At 41.9% G+C, this 5,863-nt stretch overlaps 1 pseudogene across 1 annotated transcript; it reads left to right on the forward strand.

Moving 5' to 3' along the window:
* Positions 1–1,710: 1,710 nt before the first annotated feature.
* Positions 1,711–3,716, forward strand: LOC147443435 (pentatricopeptide repeat-containing protein At2g13600 pseudogene; annotated as a pseudogene). The gene is made up of 2 exons (XR_015190259.1): positions 1,711–3,510; positions 3,581–3,716. The product of XR_015190259.1 is annotated as a pentatricopeptide repeat-containing protein At2g13600 pseudogene (transcript).
* Positions 3,717–5,863: the final 2,147 nt, after the last annotated feature.

Raw genomic sequence — 5,863 nt, forward strand, 5'->3', positions numbered from 1 at the left:
TGTCCACATAGCTTTGCACATGGAGCCTCAATTTCCCAATGAAGGGAGTGAATAAGGCTTCTTGTCCCTTGAAAGTACCATCGACAGGTAGGACATCTCCCATCTCATAGGCTTGGATGCCTAGCTTGGTGGCCAACCCTATAGATATGAAATTGTGAGTAGAACCACGGTCAAAGAGAATGAAAGCATCATGTTCTCTTACCTTTCCCCAAGCATGACATAGAGGAGATTCTTTGTGATGAGCATCCTCTTCTTGAATATTTTGACCAAGGTAGCTCTAGGAGGCTCATTAGGTGTATGCTTGTGGGGGCAAGCACAATAGGCATGCCCTTGCTCCCCGCACTTGAAACAACGATTATCTTTTCGATAATGCTCTAGCTCTCCAGAAGAGAGTTTATTTTTGCCTTTATAAACTCCCTTCTCCTTAGCTTTGTTGTTGTTGGAGTTGCCTTTGGGAGACTTTTGGACGTTGTCCTTCCCCTTATGCTCACTATGGTCCTTGTTTTCTATGGGTTTAAGATTTCTCTTAGCCCTTGTTGGAAATTGATTCTTGAAGACACCATGCTATGGTGTATATGACTGCAGATATGGTGCGAGGCCTTTGGGAGTTAACATACTCCGCCATATCCTCAGACAAACCCGCACAAAATTGCTCTCCAAAATCCATCTTTTTGTAGACAGTGGCTTTGAGATGTAAATTCCAAAACTTTTCTACATATTTGTGAATAGATTCATAGTAGGGAGAGAGCTTCAAGTTTCGCCGTTAGATGAGTGCTTTGTCTTTGGCATCGCTAGCCAAAACCTGCTTCATGATGGAAGCTTTTAAAGCTTTCCATGTTCGTGGAGCTTCACAGTTTTCTCACAGGCTAGACCATCATTGCCTGACAGAATTTTGAAAATGCATAGCTACATGACATAGCTTAGAGACTCCATGAAGCCTTCATCTCCAAACGCCACATTGAATTGTTGGATAAAGGCCAAGACTTTGTCTGTAGCACCAAAGGTGCCATTGTAGTAAGGAAAGAGATGTTCTTTCCTCCCTCTTGGAACTTTTTGAGCTTGGACGACCTTTTCTAGGCGGCATAGGATTTACTATGGCCTCTTCTCTTGGGCAGTTCGAGAGACATCCAAGACTCCTTGCTCCCTCCGACTGCGACAACACATAGCTCTCTCTCTCTCTCTCTCTCGTTCTATGAGAAACAAGAGAAAATTGATGACACTTGATTTGAAGAATAAGTACAGATGCATTTCATTTTTAAAAGTTCGTCAATGCCGTGAAATTGGACCATTTTACAGACAGCTATAGAGGTAATTAATCATCATAAACGTAGTTCTTTTGTAAAAAATCGTCAATGGGCTTCAAAGCCAGATGCTTGATGTCAATCTGCATATGTCCTCTTAGGTTCTGTAGCAATGTCTACCAAGCAAGACTAGTTTACTCTTTATAAGCGCATGGGAGCAAAATTGAGGTATACTACCATCCAATGTTAGAAAAAAACCGGGGTCTAGTGTCTTTTAACAGGTTGAAATCCTAAAATCTGGGTTAGATTTTGAGCTTGCCTTCATGAAAACCGGAAAATATTCACAAGTTTTAGTGTAGTTATCGACAAAAGCTTCATATTTTGATCTAAAAGCCGGGATAATTTCAAGTTTGCCCTTATTTACTTCTTAGGAAAAATGTATTTTTCTAACCCATGCTACCAGCCTTCCATTGTTATGCTGAACTGTTCGCTAGGAAGTAATCATGGCACACTAGCTTGCAATAATGCTAAACAATGCCCTACCGTCATTCCTCCTGCATCCAAAACGGGTCCACTTTGGCTGGTGTATCACGTTCTGAGCAAATGACAGAGCTCTCTTTGGCTGGTTGCGAAAACCAGCCCCGAAAGGAGATGGAGAACCTGCGAAATGGTGCACCAATTCTCTCGAACAGCACATCCCGCTCGTTATCTTTCAGGGCCTTCTGGAGTCCGAATGAAGATCTTGCTTCCGACTTAACCAAGGACTTACAGCTTCTAGACTGCTGTCTTGGGTATGATCTTAGCATGAAAATGGATAGGGCGAGGGAAAGCAGGAGAAGATGAATGCTGAGAAAGCAATGGTGGCCCTTCTTAAGACATGTGCAACACACAAAGATGTATGTCAAGGGAGAAAATTACATGCAGATATTTTGAAACAAAATCTGCTGAGGAAGAATGTTTTCATAGGCAGTGCCCTTGTTAGTGTTTATGCCAAGGCTGGTGCTCTAGCGAAGGCATGCCAGGTGTTTGATGAGCTTTCTCTTCGGAATAGGGTCTCATGGACTGCTCTTATTGCAGCATATATTCAGCAGGGTCTCTGTGAAGAAGCAGTGGCGTGTTTTGAATGGATGCAAAACGACGGCCTCTCTCCAGATTCAGTAACATTTACATGCATTTTGAAAGCATGTGCGAACATAGGAGCAGCTGACATGGGCGAACGCATCCATGATAAGATTCTCAAGGAGGGTTTGCTCCAGAAAGATAATGCTCTCAGCACTGCCTTGGTGGACATGTATGCAAAGTGCGGGGCACTTTCCAAGGCACAGAAAGTATTCGATCAACTTCGCATTCGAGATGTCGTCACCTGGACTGCACTCCTTACTGGATATTGCCAACATGGGCTAGGTGGGAAAGCCCTAAATTATTTTGAAAAAATGCGCCATGAAGGTCACTCTCCCAATGCGGTGACATTTGCTTGCATTTTGAAAGCTTGTGGCAAGACAGGGGCAACTGAAAAGGGCAGGGAAATTCATGTGGAAATTGTGAGAGAGGGATTGCTTGGAAAGGACACAGTACTGGGCAGTGTGTTGGTGGACATGTATGCCAAGTGTGGTGCTCTTACAGAGGCCCACGAAGTGTTTGAGAAGCTTCCTGTTCGAGATGTGGTCTCTTGGACATCATTAATTGAAGGATATTGCCAACAAGGGTATGGCAAAGAAGCCGTCAAATGTTTTGAGCGCATGGAATGGGAGGGCTTGTGTCCGGACCCTGTGGTCTTTGTCTCATTACTTAAAGCTTGTCGAAGTATAGGCTCTGCTGATAAGGGCCAGCTTTATTTTGAGGCTGTGAGCGCCACGTATGGCATCGTGCCAACCTTAGAGCATCACACTTGCTTGGTCGGTCTTTATGGACGTCAAGGGTTATTTGACAAGGCAATCACAGCAATTGAGAAAATGCCATCTTTGGATGATCTTCCAGTTTGGTTTACTCTGATGGATGCTTGTCAGAAATGGGGAAATGTGGAGCTTGGAAAATTAGCATTCAATAATGCCATACAATTGAATGCAGGGGCTGCTGTAGCTTATGTGCGTATGAGCAGAATTTATGCAGCGGCTGGCATGCATGAGGAGGCAGACAGAATTGAAGCCCTCAGAAAGAGATTTGAGCTTGGGTGACATCAAAGAAATCCTAGATGGGGGCTCCGACAATGGGGGAAGCATAGCATTTCTCCATCACATACACGGAGGCCTGCAAGCCTGCAAGCAATCAGGTTTTATCAATAAAAGTTTCCATTTGTTCTTTTATGGCAGAGATTCTTATTAGACTAGTCTTTTGTACAGGGTTGGGCATTAATGTAACCGAGGTGAGTTTGCAGCACCTTGATCTCTGTGGATTTGAGCTGTGCTTTTTGCAATGGAACCAAGGTGAAGAAGACTCACAGCAGGGGTATCTAGAGAGGTCGTAGAAAGGCAGTGATTAAGAGTGGAGGTTGGAGGGGTACGAAATCCTATTGGTGTTCAAATTGCAAAAAGAGTTGACACAAACTTTTCCCGCATCAGCAGCAGTTTTGAGACGCCTGAAGTTGAAACTTATCATAGGTGCTACGGCGTCTCTCTAAGTGAGACGAAGACCAATACCTTATATATGAAGGTACACAGCTAAATGATACGAGGAGCAAGAGCAGACTAAGAAGAAAATATTGCAAATAGTTGTGTCTGGGGTTGCTTGGGTAAGTTCTCGGGAAATCTTTTTGCATGATGTTCCTTCTTAAGCTACAGAGAATCTAGAAAACACATGACCCTTTGTAGGCCGCTCTATCAAATCTGACAGTTTGATGGCTGTAATGGACCCACATCGGCGATCCGAGCTTATACACGTGTTCATCACAAGCAATCTGTAGCTGTTGGTGACATCAAAATCCAAATCTGAACAGTCAACAAAAATGAGTTGTTTAAATTCAAGGAAGTCGGATGGGTTAGGAAGCATGCAAACAACATGTACTAGTGGGATTGGGTGAAATCTCAATTTCATGCACCTCTGCAATTTTTCAAGCAAAGGGTATGGTTGCACTAACACTAATCTTGTATCCTTGAGAATGAAGGCTCAGAGAAAATTGGTTAAACTTTCTTGTAAAGGGTTGTTCAAATTTTAAGTTTTATAATGTGAGATTGCATTGTTTTTGTGTTTTTATGCTCTTTAGAGCCCTCTGTTTTGTATCTTCTCTTTTTCAATTTTCTTTACGAGAGGGCTACATGTCACACGAGCTGTCAAGGGGGTTTGAACCCAACACCTTGGACACAAGAGGCTCTTGCTCTATCAACTAAGCTAGCACTCGTTGACCTGACTGTTTCCTTTTGGTTTCTTTGTTATTTGGGTTTTGTTTGTCAGAAACCTTCTTGAAACTTTGTCCTTGATACGAACATTTGCGTTTATTAGCACCAAGAATTGAGTTTTGTTTCTGATTGGTGTATGGTTAGTCCATTTCCTCCTCTTGTAAGCAACCACATGTAGGAGCTGCATACACGTATCTATGCAGAGACTTTAGTAGCAATTGTCATAGCGCAATGAAATCCTTCATTAGCGATTTGTTTCATCACTACGCGCTATAGAGAAAAGTATTCCTTCAAGGGTGGTGTCTACTGTTTAGACAAGGCAAAGTATGTGCACTCATTGATCAGGACATCCATCGATAGATCTTATATGAAGGTTTTGTCCGCATGAAAGCTTTTGTCGAAAGCTGTGTGCGGCACTGTTCACAACTTCACAATGCCAAAAACTCTTGCATCCATTGTAAATTTGGGTTTGAAAATTGAGCAACATTTTCATGGACTGTGTTGGAAGATTTCCCTATTCTATGAAGATTCCCTAAGATTCCAAGTCGAGGAAAATTATGTAGAGATGAAGAGTGAAGATGGATGCTATCAAGTGAATATTGGAACTTCATGTCACTTCATTTTTTTAAAAATTTTGCAGGATCTATATGCTTTTGTATTCGTTGCAAAGGATGCAATATTTTGATGATGAAGAAATATTAGATCTGTAGGAGTGTGGACTTTGTGGCCGCACCCTTAAAATTTAGGCTCGAGATATAAAAATGATTTCTGAACTTAAGACAGTAAGGTTTTTGGTGGGAGATTTGACATATGTAAAGAAGAGGTTGCAAGGAGCTTCTTCTATCAATCTCCATTGATTAGTAAGTGTTTGCTTTCAATTTGAGAGCTTAATCGAGTCGAAGATCCCCTCCCCAAGAAATACACAATTTAACATCTTTCAATGGTATATAATTTATAGTGCATCAGGGTGTGGAAGGAAACGCATAGGTGAGAGAATTCTTATAGCTTACATAGCATGGAGTTTAAACCATGAGTCGGATTGCACATAGAGATACCTAACGATTAGCCTTACCCTTGAATGTGCATGAATGAAAGTGGATCCATGAATGATCAAGTGGAGGGTGAATGTATGTATACACCACTTTTGCGGGAAAGAAGAGAGGGAGTTTATAGTGGAAGGTGAAATACAGTGCATAGATGGATACAAGAGAATATATGAGAGAACTTTCAATGCCCCATTAAATTGAAACACGAATGAATCATGAATTTATGCTATAAAACATGAATATT

Source organism: Adiantum capillus-veneris, chromosome 14, assembly GCF_014529385.1.
Source record: "Adiantum capillus-veneris isolate H3 chromosome 14, ASM1452938v2, whole genome shotgun sequence".
Classification (NCBI taxonomy): Eukaryota; Viridiplantae; Streptophyta; class Polypodiopsida; order Polypodiales; family Pteridaceae; genus Adiantum; species Adiantum capillus-veneris.